We start from the raw sequence: 16,838 nt of genomic DNA on the forward strand, positions 1-16,838 counted from the left end.
TCAACTGAAGCAGAGTACATTGCAGCAGCACACACACGTCAAGGAGCGATATGGGTTTGTCAACTTTTTGTGGACATAGGGATAGCATGTCAAACCAATTCCCATTTTTGAAGACAACCAGGGATGTATAAAGCTTACGCAATCAGAAAGGGTCAATCCTAGAACCAAACACATCGACGTCAAGCATCACCTACTAAGAGATAACCAAGAGCAAGGTGTTATTGACATTCAATACTGCCCATCAGAGTAGAAGACTGCTGATACACTCACCAAGCCTTTATTGAAGGAACGTCATAGCTATTTCCAGAAGAAGCTGAATATAATTTGACAAAGCACATGCTGTTGAGAAGGGGTGTTGGAAAAGCAACAGCAAGTATCTTTTTATATTGTGAACTATATATATATGCATTATACCTTTTTATCTAGCAGGTGGCACTGCAGTATTATAGTGTGTTTTCTCTGCGGTAATGTACTTACTGGATGTACCTGCTGTATCCAAGTGTGTACTTGTACTGACCTGTTTCCTGTAGGACATGCAATGCTAAACCTCTAGGCATGTGCATTAGTTTTCGTCTGAATGCATTTTCGTCCGAATTTCAGGTATTTTCGTTATCGTTTTAACAAACGATAATGAAAGTGCAGAATCCTAAAAACGAAAGATCCGACATAAACAAATGCTTTATTTTCGTTTTCGTTGCAACAACAGTTCGATATAGATAGGAGATTTGACATGATGATGACAATAACAATCTGTGTCCATCAAACCTGTGGTCGAATGTGCCTAACCTTAACTCTATTAGTCCAAGATTAATCTACATAGAGAGAAAAGATTCGACATAGAGAGAAAAGATTCGACGTAGGGGAGAAAAGATTCAACGTAGGGGAGAAAAGATTCGACATAGGGGAGAAAAGATAAATAAAAATAATGATGATGATGAATGTTATTGGCTGATTGTACCCAAAGAGGAGGAGCAGTAAAATAGCTAGAACTAATAGCTAGTACACACGTACTTTGGCTTATGGTGTCTTTTGAAAGTTCTAAGAAGATTCGACGGAGCAGGTAAACTATACGGCGTTGTACAGTTTAGCTGCTCCGTCGAATCTTCTTTGAACATTCAACAGACACCATAAGCCTTCAATGACAGATTCGACCTTAATTTGGATTTTCAGACTAATGCAATTTTTAACGAAAAACGAAATAAATAAAAACGAATTTCGGGAGTAACTAAATAAATGTATTTTTCGGACAAAAACGAAATTCCGAAATGAAATATTTCAGTATGCACATGTCTATAAACCTCCATAAAAGTAAAGTATTCTCTGCATACAACAAGCTTCCAAGCGCATGACTCAATAACCTGCTAATAAGCTTTTTCTCCTCCTCAACAGGTAAGAGAGTTTAGGTCTGGCAATTGGTCAATCAAGCCCAAGCACTACACCATGGGAAGAGGTCAAATGCTTCTCCATACTGAACAATGAGAGAACAGGAGACAGCAGGATAGTATAAGTGAGTGGGGGTTTTTACATGACAAATCTCTCACTTTGCCTTGAAAGAGCCAAGTGACATATTCTCTTTAAGTCTAGGTTCACACCTATGCATTTTTTAGTGCGTTTTACCTTTTGCAGAAACCAACTACAGTCCATTTAACATGGTTTCCTATGGTACACGTTAACATCTATGCGTTTTTCAGCTGATGCATTTTTGGAAAGGATCATGGACTTTTTTCCCACATCAGATTGCATTTTGTGTGTAATTAACTTAAATGGACCCGCACCAAAAACGCAAGTGTTGCGCTTTTGATGAGTTATTACATGATTTTTATATTTTTTTCTTAGATTTTTTCCATAACAAACTGTGTATAGCTGGCTGTTAAGGAATGGTTCCCCGCTGACAACTGAATGTAAAAACAAGAAATGCCGGCAATAAAAAAAAATTGGCAAAAAAATGGCGTGGGGTCCCACCCAAAATCCATACCAGACCCTAATCTGAGCATGCACCCAGGCAGGTCAGGAAAAGGAGGGGACGTGTGAGCGGCCCCTCCTAAACCATACCAGCCCACATGCCCTAAACAGTCTCTTCCCCACAACCCTTGACGGTGGTTGTGGGGGCCTGCGGTGGGGGCGCTTAATCAGAATCTAGAAGCCCCCTTTAACAAGGAGGCTCCCTGGCTCCCCGCCTATGTGAATGAGTAAGGGGTACAAAGTACCCGTACCCATTCACGAAAAAAATGTAACAAGTAGGTAAAGACACAACACAAGGTTTTGACAAGTCCTTTATTAACAAATAAAAATAAAAAAATGTCCCCCAGTGTAGATACATCGCCAACCCGGAAAATGAAAAAAAAAAAAGCTAAAATCAAATTGTTTTATGAGTCCCAAATCGAACAGATTTGTTCATATTTCATGTCTGAGGTTTACAACCACTTTAATTTTTGAATGAAACCATAGGACTTAGTTTTTTTTATATTTACCTGTGAACCATCTTTAACCACTTGCCGCCCACCATGTAGCAAAATTACGGCTGCAAAGTGGTTTCAATAACCTGACTGGGCGTCATATGACGTCCTCAGGATATTAAGCCGTTGCGCGCCCCTGGGGGCGCGCATCATGGCGATCGTTGTTGCGGTGTGTCACTCTGACACACCGCAACTCCGATCTGGTTAAAGAGTCTCTGACGGAGACTCTTTACCACGTGATCAGCTGTGTCCAATCACGGCTGATCACGATGTAAATAGGAAGAGCCGGTGATCAGCTTTTCCTCACTCGCGTCTGACAGATGGGAGTAGAGGAGAGCTGATTGGCTGCTCTCCTGACAGGGGGGTCTGTGCTGATTGTTTATCAGCAAAGCCCCCCCTCGGATCCCACCCAGGACCACCAGGGAAGCCGCCCAGGACCACCAGGGAAGCCATCCACACTGGACCACCAGGTATGCACCTAGACCCCCAGGGAAACACTAATCTGTGCCCAGGCAGCTGCCAATCAGTGCCCACTCACAATGCCTACCACTGCCAGTGCCACCAGGGATGCCGCTTATCAGTGCCCATCGGCGCCCATCAGTACCCATCAGTGCCACCCATAAAAACCCATATTTGCAGCCTTTCAGTGCCCATCAGTGTCGCCTATCAGTGCCCATCAGTGCCCACCAGTGCCACCCATGAGTGCCCATCAGTGCCACCTATCAATGCCCATCAGTGCTGCATATCAGTGCCACCCATCAGTGCCACATATCAGTGCCAATCGTCAGTGCCCATCAGTGCCCGCTCATTGGTGCCACCTCATCGGTGCAGCCTTATCAGTGCCTGTCAGTGACGCCTTATCAGTGCCCATCAGTGAAAGAGAAAACTTACTTATTTACAACATTTTTTTAACAGAAACAAAAGCAAAACTTATTTTTTTCAAAAATTTCGGCCTTTTTTTATTTGTTTAGCAAAAAATAAAAACTGCAGAGGTGATCAAATACCACCAAAAGAAAGCTCTATTTGTGGGAACAAAATGATAAAAATTTAGTTTGGGTACAGTGTTGTATGACCGGGCAATTGTCATTCAAACTGCGACAGCGCTGAAAGCTGAAAATTGGTCTGGGCAGGAAGGTGTATAAGTGCCCTGTATTGAAGTGGTTAACAGAGCATTTTCACCTGCTTTACAAACATATTTTCCTGCTGTGATGCCACCTAACATACAGTGACCAGGTCAGGCGTGTTAGTTCTCTATAAAATTGGTTTAAATGGCCCACTCCTCAGGATGAAAGATGCTTACAGTTGCCTCTGTCAAGGGCTTACTGTTATTTTTCCTCACCTAGTCCCTGCTTCCTAGGGAGTCATTAACATATTAAATTGCAAGGACAAACTAAAAGAAATGCAGTCATATTTCTTGACACAATCAGGTGGTAAGATGACATTTCATTATGTGTAACTTTGGTGTCATTACTTTACAAAGAAAAATGGAACGATAAAGCCATTCAAGAACTAGCAATATGCTGACCCATGGCAGAAATTTACACTGATATTGGTCCACAGTGGATAATTCATTTCTGAGTTCATAGCTACTGAAATAACCATCTTATTAAAAGCAACAAAAGCCGTTTTTTTTCCTCTCTAGAAGTGATTATTAAACAATTTCTTTCTTCAAAGCCAAGCAAAGGCTTGTTTTACCTAAGCAACAAAGTGAGGAACATGCAACTCTGAAGATCCTGCATCATCGTGTTTCACCAGGGATGACAATACTTAGGAGACCCATTGTGTTAATTATCATTATTTATTTTTGGAAAAGCCAGCACTGTGGACTCTCAGCTTGGAGCAGAAAGGCAATTAAATTGCACAGCTGACATAGGAAGAAAGCTAAAAAGGTACACGTCTTAAGTCAGTGCAAGAATAATAATGTGTGAGGAGGATAGCTAGCATTAGGGATGAGCGAAATGATATTGACAAAATGTATTTTGCCACAATATTACCATTTGCACCCTTAAAAACCATCCTGATAGAGGTTCAAAGTCAGATTACCATCTTTTATTCCACAGCCTTAAAATCAGGAAGCCATGTTCCAAGGGAGCCAAAGGCGATCCCACCTTTAACATTGTAGGGGACCATTAAGCAAGAATTTCTACCCTAGTGAGGTCATCACCATAAAAAGTGAGCAGTCTACTCTCTAATGTGGGGATATATTAACAAAGAAGTGGAGCCAGTCTGAGGTGAGGGCAGGAAAGGCACCCACCTCGGGAACTCTGACCATCTTCTGCACTGTGCAGAAACGAGCTATCAAACTGAGTACTCAGTCCTCCCAAATATAATCTTAGATTTATTTTGCATTAGGCAGTAAGTGCTCTCCATTTAATTCTGTCAGTTGCAGCTGATTCAGCCCCATCCCACGAGACTTCAATGTCTTTCAGGTCTGTTTAAAGGTAGCCCACCAGCTTCTTGGTGGTCTTCCTTGTTTCCTTTTTCTTCTAGGTGGTGGAGTCTAGCACATTGCGTTTTGGGGTATGCAGTGGTTGGGTAGGCACAGGATATGTCTGGCCAGCTGTTGCCTCATATCAGTGACAGTATCTTATACAGTAGCTTCTGTATACTACCGCATTTCAAAGTTTCCTTGTTTGTGATATTGTCCCTGTATGTAATGCCCAGAACTTTCTACAAACCTCTTAGGTAAAATTAGTCAAGTTATTTTTTTTTTCACTTGCACTCTCCCAAGAAAAAAAACAACAACTTTCTAGCAATACACACCAAACTCAATATGTGCAGACTGACACCAGTAAATCTGTCTTATACGGACCTGTTTTGGAGTCAGTGTAAGAAGGGGAGGATCCGAGAAGACGGGATTACAGCCTTTTACACAGTGCAGAGGATTAACCCCTTAAATTCCGCAGTGAGTGTAACAAGCATGCTTTACTTCATATGCAGACTGATTTTACTGTTGTGCGTTAAGTAACACTTTAAGTAAGCAAGAATGTGTTTTCTTATTCAATTAGGTGAGTCTAGGGGCTCATTAAGAAGCCTACCCTCCATTCAGAGTCATTGGCAGATGCTTGTGCATCCACCTCGGAGCTGCGTGCAGGCAGCCCATAGAAGTGGATGTACATGCAGCGGCTGCACAGGCACAATTGCATGTCAAAGTTGGATATCTATTAGATTATAAGCTCTTCTGAGCAGGGCCCTCTTAATCCTCCTGTATCCTATTGTATTATAACTGTATTGTCTCCCTTTTATATTGTAAAGCCCTGCGTAAACTGTTGGCACTATATAAATCCTGAATAATAATAATAATATGCCGGCAGGAGCGGTTGCACGGATCTGAACGCGGAGCCTGTACAAAGGCACCAAGGTAAATGCACACACACACATCTGTGTACCTCCCAACATTTTGAGATGAGAATGAGGGACACCTACTAGCAAAAGTATGTAGGACACACACTCCTGCCATGCCCTCTAAAGGGGAATTAAACAAACAAAAAAAAAAGATTAGTTAAATCCACATTTATTTTTTTTTTTTTACCACTACTATTCCTTTATATTGGCTTTAATAATTTACAAATGCAGCTATATAGAATTTGGATGAAAGGTTTAGCACTGGGAAACAGCTTTTGAAAGATAAATAGTGCATTTTATATACAACTATGTAGACCAAAATGAGGGACAAATGAGGAGGAAAGAGGGACAGAGAGACATTGCTCCAAATCAGGGACAGTCCCTTGAAATCAGAGACAGTTGGGGGCTATGCATCTGCCAGTGGCCCTGAATGGAGGACAGGCTTAATCACCCATCTAAATGAGCCCTAAGTGTCAAAATGGTCCAGGCCAGCTCAGGATGAAGTTAAGGGATTCAAACCATCTAAGAAAAGTCTAGAAGTATGCGCCCCTATCTATTTCTTATTTCTGAAATATCAAGTGTTTTGCTGCCTTTAGTAACATGTTATAGTCTCATTGGGTCCACTTTAATCCAATGCTTGAAAGCTCTCTTTTACAGATCCGAAGGAGGAAAAAAGGTATTTAAAATATTATATAGAATATAAAAATATCTAGTAAATAACAATAAACTGGAAATTCCCCTTTTGTGTGTGGGTTTGACTTTTATTAAGAAAATTACTTGATACAATCTGGCAGCTTAGAAAGAAAAGAATGCTAAAATGAAATATTTAGCTATTGTTCCTAAGGCAATTCCCCACCTTTCCCTAACATGAGCTATTCTTAGATCCCGGACTGAACAGTGGAATCTAAGGTCAAAGCAAATAGTTTGTTATACTGTATGTAACCATATGATTGAATCAATGTATAACTGAACATCAGGGAAGCACATTGGTGTCAGCTCAGACTTAATGTGAGATATAAACCCTGCCTAGGTAGGCAGCTTTGGAAAATTGTTGCTTGTTGTCTGAAATGAATTCACCCATGAAATGCTGATGCAGCATTCCTCCTGCCATCCATATTTCTACTAAAGAATTTACAGCACTTTTTAAATTGAGTATTGAAACTTTTAATAAGACATAATAAGACATAAACTGCTGTAAGTACTTCAACAAGTTTTACCTGTAATATAATATATAAAGGTAATTTCCAGGGCTGCACAAAGAAAATATAATATAAATATAAAGTAAATTCAAAAATAATTAATTTTTTGGACCAACTATGACAATACCTATATACATATATATATATATATATATATATATATATATATATATATATATATATATATATATATATATATATATATATATATATATATATATATATATATATATATATACACATATATATATATATATATATATATATATATATATATATATATATATATATATATATATATATATATATATATATATATGTATATATATATATATATATAATATATGAAGATATCATTTCAACTAAATATTTTATTTTAATTTAAGTTTTGATTATGTCAGTAGGGATTAAGATTAGATTTTGAAGGGTTTTTGACTGTGGTGGTGGGATTCATTTCACTTTTTGTCCAAGTGGTCACCAGGACTGGAAATGTGGGGAAATCTCTCCAACAGAGACACAGAGACACCTTAGTCAATAAAAATTGAGTTTTAAAAATGTTATTAAAATGTTATTAAAAATAACTGAAACTATTACTATTACTTTTTCATTTTGATTTACATCAGGAAGGATTCAAATTCTGAAACTTTTTTACTGATTTTGACTCTGTCAGGAAGGATTCCTTTCACATCCTGCCCAAGTGGTCACTGAAAATCTGAAAGTGTGGGATAATCTCTCCAACACAGACACAGACAATATTAAAAAAAATAAAGTAGATGTGGGAATAGTTTGAAACCTATTATATTATAATATATTTGTTGTCTTTTCCTCTGTTGAGGAAACCACTTCCTGTGCTGGAGATAGTAAGCACCTGGACAGGGAGTGTGGGATAATATTTCAGTGGTACCCAGACATCGCTAAGAGCCTACGCAGGCCCTAAAAAGATTCTTTAAGTGTATGGTTGAAGATGAAAATAATCATTATTACCTCACTGAGGGCAAGCTATGAAAACAAACCCCCAGATTCTGTGACTGCTGGGCTCCAAACTGTCTGGGATTAATAATCATTCCCCAAAGATCAGAGGAAACATATTTCATCTTTCATAATAAATGTTAATCTTTGGGAGATGGCAGATATTCCTACTTATAGCACGAAATGTGAGCTGCATGCAGATACAAAATGGCATGTCCTGGCATTATAAAACCATCTAGGAAATGACTAAACAGTTATATGGAACCTGCCCTCATCAGTCATGATATGTTTTTTCTTGCTGCACTCAGAATGATGCACTGGTGTCAGAAAGCCTTAAGCTGGCCATAGATGGTTTGAATCTTGGCCAGTTCAGCAGAGACCGGCTGAGATTCGAACCATGCACAGTATGTACAGGCTTATTGTACCCAAGTCAATCAATCTATTAATTTGGGTACAACCAGCCTGTCGGATTTTTCATGCGATTACTGCCAGCCGCTATAGCAGCTAGCAAAACTCACTGTGTGTTCTTCCAGGAGGGATGGCTCCCCCCCTCCCCCCACTAGGAGAACACAATAGCTCAGCGGGAGAGATTCCCCCATCAACACTGACTGTGTTGATGGGGGTATTGAGCAATTTTCTTCAGTAAAGAAAATCTCACCATCTATAGCCAGCATAACTCTGACCCAGCCATCACAACCGACTTGCCCATATAACCTTCAACTACTAATGAAGAGCTATGTTTGATTTGCGGACCAAACTGATCATAAATAGCACAAATTGCAAACTTTAAAAGAGCATTCCAAGTTTCTTGTCATAATTTGTTTGGACCAGCTTGGGCCAAGCAAATTATTTGCATGTTAGAACAGACTGGCTGCTGTTAGGCTGTAATATTCTGTAGTAGCATGTGCTACGTGCAGTAAGTGATGCTGTGTGCTGCAGCACTAGGACAACTTCCCCTCTACCACTGAATATAGAGGGAGTGGGTTCTACCACACTTCTGCCATTAAGAGAAACATTTTTTTTAATGCATACAGGTCTTCCTCTGATTGAACAAAGTGAAGAGGCAGGTAGGTGATATCATGAACTCCACCTTGGTCAATCTGAGGAAGCAGTTTTGGTCACTGAGAAAGTAAAAGGTTTCTCCTAAATGGTAGAGATGTGCTACAATTGACAGACAGCAACCAATCCGTTTTGGGATGCCAATAGTCTGTGTGGTTCACACTGGTCCAAATGAATTTTTTTTTTTTTAAAGTGCCGGGAAACCTAGAATTCTGTTTTATTTTAAACTCCATCAAAGTCAATCAGGGACACATCTTGAAAATGTATTCTGGCAATTTTCAAGGCCTATAGGCAAAAAATTGCCAAAAAGAGGGCATGGGGATCTGGGCACTGCACCAATGCAAACATAAAAATAAATAAATAAATAAAATTTACAGTTTCATATTTCAGGGACCATAGCTAGACATATAGCACAGTGACTGGAAAATATGTAAGCAGCTTGACTGGGCATAAATGTGAGGAGAGGCAGTTTTTATCAATAAATACAAATTAGAATGTATTATTTCAAAGACAGAAGTCAGAAATATTGTACAGCCTTGCTGCATATTATGTAAGCAATTTCACCAGGCCGCAATTAAAGAGGGAGAGATGAGAGAGAGCAAGACAACAGGAAGAAATATAGCACAGACATGCTGCAAATAACAGTTGATTTTACAAGGCTGCAATATAAGAGGGAGAGACATGATAGGATTTATCAAGAAATACAATTTAGATGAACATCAGAAATTTTGTACAGACACCATAGTCAACAATGAAACAGTTGGAGTAGGACACATTTCGAAAGTGACACACAGCATGCAGCTTTTCATCCAAAACTCATTATATATTATATACAGTTTGTCACAAAAAAACAAGAAATATTATACAGATTACATAGACAGCATTTTTAACAGTTGGGTCAGGCTGTAATTTAAAAATGACACAATGCATGCAGCTGTTCAGGCAAAACAAAGATATATTGTGCACACTGCATAGGTAATCTTTGTACCATTTCTAGTAGACCTTATTTAAAAAAAACATCCCCATTTAGCTGTGAAAGACAATAAATTAAAGTTATAGATTGGTAATGAATATAGAAGTAAAATGCAAAAGACAGCATATGTAGAATTTCTACAATATCTTGTAGGCCTCATTAGCTAAACCACATTTAGCTTTGGAGAAACTAAATACAGATAAGGATTATATTTTTCAGATCATAAGCTCTCTTGTCCAAAGACCCCCAAAACCACCAGACTAGGGTTGTGGAGAAGAGGCCTTTGCCCTTATCAACATGGGGACATGATGCTTTGCCAGGGGGGTCCCACTGTTTTTCTTTTTGTTTTTGGATAATATTCTCATCCCTAATGGCTACTTCTGTGGCTACTTCTGTGGCAAAAACTTACCACACACCAGGCAGGGTACCATCCCCAAAGGTGACTGGCCAAAGGGAAGAGTCTGCTCTAAACCTCTCCACCTGCATACCTGTCAATGACACTTCCCTCTGTACCCAAATCCATGACACTTCCATTCTCTCTCTATGGGTTCCCTTAATTTCCCATATTGTTTCCCAGCATTTTTGTTTTTTAATAACGCTAGGTGTACTCACTTTTCTATTCCCTTCCCATCCTCTAATCTGTCTCAAAGTTTCTCTATGTGCTGCTTATCTTCAATGCTTTCCTACACTATGCCTGCTCTGCTTCTTTACCAGAGTGTTTTCTGAAGTATCTATCTGTGAGTGTATCTTGTATGGCCTCTACCCCTTTTGCCCAAACTTCTCAGTACCAATGCCTCCCTTAGCACTTCTACTCTCTCTATCTTCACTGGTCTTGCCTCCCTATGCTTACGTGTATGTATGAACCCAAAATTCTAGCCCAGACCCAGTTCATGAGCCTACAGCAAGTACAAGCACTTAAAGCATCTTGAAGTACTATGAAGTATTTTTGGATAACACTTTACTTAATTATGGCATGTGATTAAAAAGTAGGATATTGTTTTAGTGATTGGATCAGTTATGTTATTAAGTCTTTTTTTTTAATTAAATGTTTATTTGAATTGCATTTATTTATTTATTTTTGCAATAGAAAGTCTGCTAACATGCAAATGGATAAACTGAAGGATAAAACAATAAACTGTCTAATTTCTAATGTGCGTGTGTATGTGGGCGATTGTGTCTGTGTGTATGTAAGTTTGTTGCTACCATTAGCTATTAGTTGTGAAATATCACAGTTTTTGTATAGAAGAGATACATTTACAAGGTTACAATTCTATTGAACATCACATTTTGTTTGTTTGTGCATGTGTACTCATTAACTTTCTAATGGCCCAATCATTCCTCCTTGTAATACAAAGAATTATAGATGTGAAGAAAACTAGCGGTTACAGGAAAATTTAATTCCACAGCAACCATTTAAAGACTATGGAGTATTCCATAGCACCCACTTACAGACTTGTTTTTATTACTTACATTTGTCTTCCTAGCATATTACTGATCAACACTAACTGCTGATTGGTTGCTGTGAGCTATCTCACTATACAAGTTATCAGAAAGGTTCCCTACAGACACAGCAGAACTTTTCCTGTAGCAGTTAAATTATCCAGATTGTGAACATCTCAGCCATGAAGGTTCAAGACATCAATATGATATTGTATGCAGCAAAAACAAACTTTTACTAACCTTTTTTATATAGACAGGAGGTTCTCAGTGTATGCTTTTAAGGTCAATTTAAAAGAGTTCAATCCACCCAATCCACTTAGTTTGCCTGTCAGTTATTTACCTACAGTCTATTCATTCATCCAGGTGGTTGCACAACCCACTTTGCAGTCAGCTTTCTGTGGCTCAGACAGGCATTGAGCAGATGGATGTAGTTCCGTACCCACTGGAGCAAGCTCTTGGCTTTCTCTCCACCGTCTACCTTTGATCTCCTTCTATCTGTTGTTCCTGAATGTGCCCCATTAGCTGTACCTATTTTTACTGCCTACTCTGGATCCTTTAACAAATTATTTTACCCAGGTACATGCATAATGATTTCCTTTATGCTATTAGACAAGGTGTAGAGGGGTTCAGCTAAGCACACTGGGGTTGATTTACTAAAACAAGAGAGTGCACAGTCTGGTGCAGCTGTGCATAGTAGCCAATCATCTTCTAACTTCAGCTTGTTCAATTAAGATTTGACAAGAATAAGCTTGGAAGCTGATTGGTTTCTATGCAGAGGTGCACCTGATTTTGCACTCTCCAGTTTTAGTAAATCATCCCCACTATTTTATTAGAGGGTGTTGGTGTATATCCTGATTGGTCTGACCTATTTTTTAAAGGAAACTTCTTACCATACTCTGTTTACCCATCACAGATTTTACCAGCTTATGGGTCTGACCCTTTGCTGTTCTCAGTTTGACTTCACTTGAATTTGGCATGCCATGTTTTTGCAGTGATTGCTGACTATAGGGCCCATTTGTAATAGTGGGTTGACACCCGAAACTGCTCTTAGTAGAACACTACAGCATTTATTGCACATTGTGTCTGCATTTTAGGTGCAGGGTGCAATATGGAACCTTTGTGTCCTTTGGAGTCAGGGCTGGGACAAGGGGTGGGCAGGAGGGGAGGCTGCCTTGGTCACTGTGGTATCATGTGAGGTGGGGGGGCACCACAAGGAGGGGGAAGGGATTCGTGTTTAAGGGGAATTTTGGGGGCAGCAGGGCATAAGAATTATTCTGGGATGGGAATTGGGGGGGGGGTGTACTAGGAGTGGTTTTTTAGGGGGATTTGTGTTGGAAGGGGGGATGTGGGGGGTTTGTGCTAGAGGAGGTGATATGGTTGAAGGGAATTGTGCTAGGAGGGGCTTTTTGGAGGGAGATTTGTTATAGTAGGGATTAATAGGGGTATGTGTGCTAGGAGGGGAAAATAGGGGGGTGTTAGGAGTGGTGTTTTAGGGGGATTTGTGTTGGGAGGGGGAAAGAGGATTTGTGCTAGGAGGGAGGATTTGTTCTAGAAGAGGTAATATGGTAGAGGGGAATTTTGCTAGGTGGGGCCATTTTTTTTTGGGGGGGGGTTGTGCTAGAAGGGGAAATTTGTAGGGGGGAATTTGTGCTAGGAGGAGTGTTGGGGGAGTTGTATTTGTGCTGGGAATGGGGATTAGGAGTGGGGGGGAGAGGTTGTGTACTCAGAGAGGAAGTTTGATGGATTTGAAGGGTAGAGGATTTGTGTTAGGAGGGGGGATTTATTTGGGGGTATTTCAGCAGGGGAAGCAGATTTGTAATGGGGGGGTTATGCTTAGAGGAAAAACATGCAGATTAGTGCTAATTTTTGTTATGGGGGGGTTGCTACATAATGCTCATGTGTCTTGGGGTGGGACGCAGTTTGGCATGTTCGCCCGGGCTCAAGATGACCATGTCTTGGCACTGTTCAAAGTCATATGTTTTTGACAGACCATGTTACCGGCGTCCCCTCCACCCTACACTTCTTTTATGTTCTTTCACTAAAATGAATGTGGCTTGGTTATTCTGGAGTCAACCTGGGCTTTATAAATGTTGCATCTTGCTACCCCTGATGACAATATGTGGGTATTTTATTGACTATGCTTCTGTCTTCTTCTGTCTCCTTTGGCTCCATTTATGCCCAGTGGTTGTTGATCTCTTCTCATTTACAGTTGTGCTCATAAGTTTACTTACCGGAATTTATGATTTCTTGCCCATTTTTCAGAGAATATGAATGATAACACAAAAACATTTCTTTCACACATGGTTAGTACTGTACACAACCTACAGTTCTGTACAAGCATCACCTGCAGCATCATTGTCTACTTACTGTATTTATTGGCGTATAACACACACTTTTTCCCCCTTAAAATAGGGGGAAAATCGTGTGTGCGTGTTATATGCCGATATAGGCTGCCTCGGAGGGGAAGGCGGGAACGAGCGCCGCCAAAATACAGAGCCACAATCTCCTGTGTGCTCGGCTCGGCTCGCAGTCACTCCCAGTCCCACCCCCTGGACGGCTCCTAGCATGGATGTCCCGGCATTGGACCACTGTTATGTCCATCATAGGAGCCGAGCCAAGGGGCGGGACTGGGCATGGTTGCGAGCCGAGCCGAGTACACAGGAGATCCGGCTCTGTCTATCCCACCATAGACAAGGCTGCATATGGGCACGGATCAGCCTGCAATTATGGACAAGGCTGCAGATGGGCACGGATCAGCCTGCAAATATGGTCAAGGCTGCAGATGGGCACGTATTAGGCTGTAATGATGAGTAAGGCTGCAGATGGGCACTGATTAGGCTGCAATGATGGGCAAGGCTGCAGATGGGCACTGATCAGGTTGCAATGATGGACAAGGCTGCAGATGGGCACTGATCAGGCTGCAATTATGGGCAAGGCTGTAGATATGCACTGATTAGGCTGTAATGATGGGCAAGGCTGTAGATGGGCACTGATTAGGCTGCAATGATGGGCAAGGCTGCAGATGGACACTGATTAGGCTGCAATGATAGGCAAGGCTGCAGATGGGGGCACTGATCAGGTTGCAGTGATGGTACAAGGCTGCAGATGGGCACTGATTAGGCTGCAATGATGGGCAAGGCTGCAGATGGGCACTGATTAGGCTGCAATGATGGGCAAGGCTATAATGATGGGCAATGGCAAAGCTGCAGATGGGCACTGATCTGGCTTCTTTAATGGGCAACGACAAGGCTGCAGATGGGCACTGATAAGGCTGCAATGATGGGCACTGACCCTTATTTTGCTTCAAAATTCTTTATTTAACTACTAGAGATCCATGCTATAGCCGAATGACGGCTACAGAGCGGACCTGTTTTGCTGGGACTATGTCCATTGACGTTGTCCCGTGCACGAGCGGCGCGCTCTGTGATCAGCGAGTCTGTGAGACTCGCCTGATCACAGATAAGAGTAAGGGGTCGATCCTGACCCCTTACCACATGATCAGCTGTCAGCCAATGACAGCTGATCATGTGATGTAAACAGAGCCGGTAATCGGCTATTTTTTCTCCTCGCACTGACAGCGTGAGGAGGAAAAAAAAGTCGATCACCGGCGGCAGTGAGAGGGACAACAGTCCCGATCACGGAGATCTGCCGCCAGATCACCAGTGCCCACCTATGCCCCCTGCCAGTGCCACCTAGTCATAGGCAGCAGCGCCGCCCATGATTGCCCACAGTGCCACCCATCAGTGCCCACAGTGCCACCCATCAGTTCCCACAATCAGTGCCTCAACAACAGTGCTGCACATCAGTGCCACCTATCAGTGGCCATCAGTGTCACCTACCAGTGCCCATAAGTGCTCATCAGTGCCGCCCATCACTGCCCATCAGTGCCGCCCATCACTGCCCATCAGTGCCGCTCATCAATGCCGCCCATCAGTGCTACCTATCAGTGGTACCTATCAGTGGCCATCAGTGCCGCCTTATCTGTCCCCATCAGTGCCACCTTATCTGTGCCGCCTTAACTGTGCCCATCAGTGCCTCCTTACCTGTGCCCATTAGTACTGCCTTAACTGTGCCTATCCATGCCCATCAGTGCAGCCTATCAGTGCCCACCAGTGCCTCTTCATCAGCGCATATCAATGAAGGAGAAAAATTACCTGTTTGCAAAATTTTATAACAAACTATGAAACATGATTTTTTTTTTTCAAGATTCTCCATCTTTTTTTTTTTTTTTTTTAAAAAGCTGTGATTAAATACCATCAGAAGAAAGCTCTATTTGTGGGGAAAAAATGATAAAAATTTCATTTGGGTACAGTGTTGTATGACCGCGCAATTGTCATTCAAAATGCGTCAGATTGGGAAAAGCAGGGAAAGGTTTGTCAGATTTGTATTTCAGACTGGACTATGTCCCCACTGCATACCTCCCAACTTTTTGAGATGGGAATGAGGGCCACCTACTAGAAAAACTATGCAGGCATAGGACACCCCCCATGTCATGCCCCCTTAAAGGAGAATTATACAAAAAAAATTAGTTAAACCCACAGTTCATCAAAATTCATCAATATAAAAATAATTAACTATAACAATTTCAATGGGCAAACATGCAAATTCATCAATATATATAACACATATCAGCATTTCTAAAAAAAAAAAAAAAAAAAGAAAGCCAGGATTGGTGCAATGTGTCAGATGGGACAGTGACGTCAACACGTAAGGTGGTGGCCTAGATGCCATTTTGCTATAGTCAGTGGATTTATAGACCTGAAGTTGTTTGTTTTATCCATGATGGATTTCTATGCGATTAACATAAATGTGAGGGCATTTCTCTTTTTTAAATAAATATTGTGTATTACCGTCTACACTATCAGTCCTTTTTTTCCCTACGCTTCCACATATTGGAGGAGGAGTGGAGAGGATTTGTAACTAACCAGGAATCTTGCTAGCAAGCAAAGTTATGCAAAAGCTTGTTTGACCCTCATGAAAACATTAGGGTCCACTCCATAATGTTAGAAGACACCCAAAGGGGTCCTGGTGGTGGGCACACCAGTGGTGGAATGTGTCAAAAGTAGGAAGATTTTTAAAAGACATCCGACTATTGGTTTTATAACTTATGGAATTAATGCTATAAGTGGACACTCACTCGGTTGAACCAGCATTCTGCTGTTCATTAAGGCTGGGTTCACACTAGCTGCGATCACAGCAGGGGGTCCGGTGCGTCCCTTTTTCTCCACAGGTGCAAATCAGGTCTGTATTTGTGCCTGAATTTGCACCTGAAACGGACCAGAAGACGCACAGGACCCTTTTCCAATGTGGACCATCCCCGCCCCCGGAGCTGTGTGAACCGGCTCCATTGAGAGCCGGTCACCCTCTCCTGTCATGCGAATTGGATGCTGAAAAAAC

Source organism: Aquarana catesbeiana, linkage group LG04 (assembly GCF_042186555.1).
Source record: "Aquarana catesbeiana isolate 2022-GZ linkage group LG04, ASM4218655v1, whole genome shotgun sequence".
Lineage (NCBI taxonomy): Eukaryota > Metazoa > Chordata > Amphibia > Anura > Ranidae > Aquarana > Aquarana catesbeiana.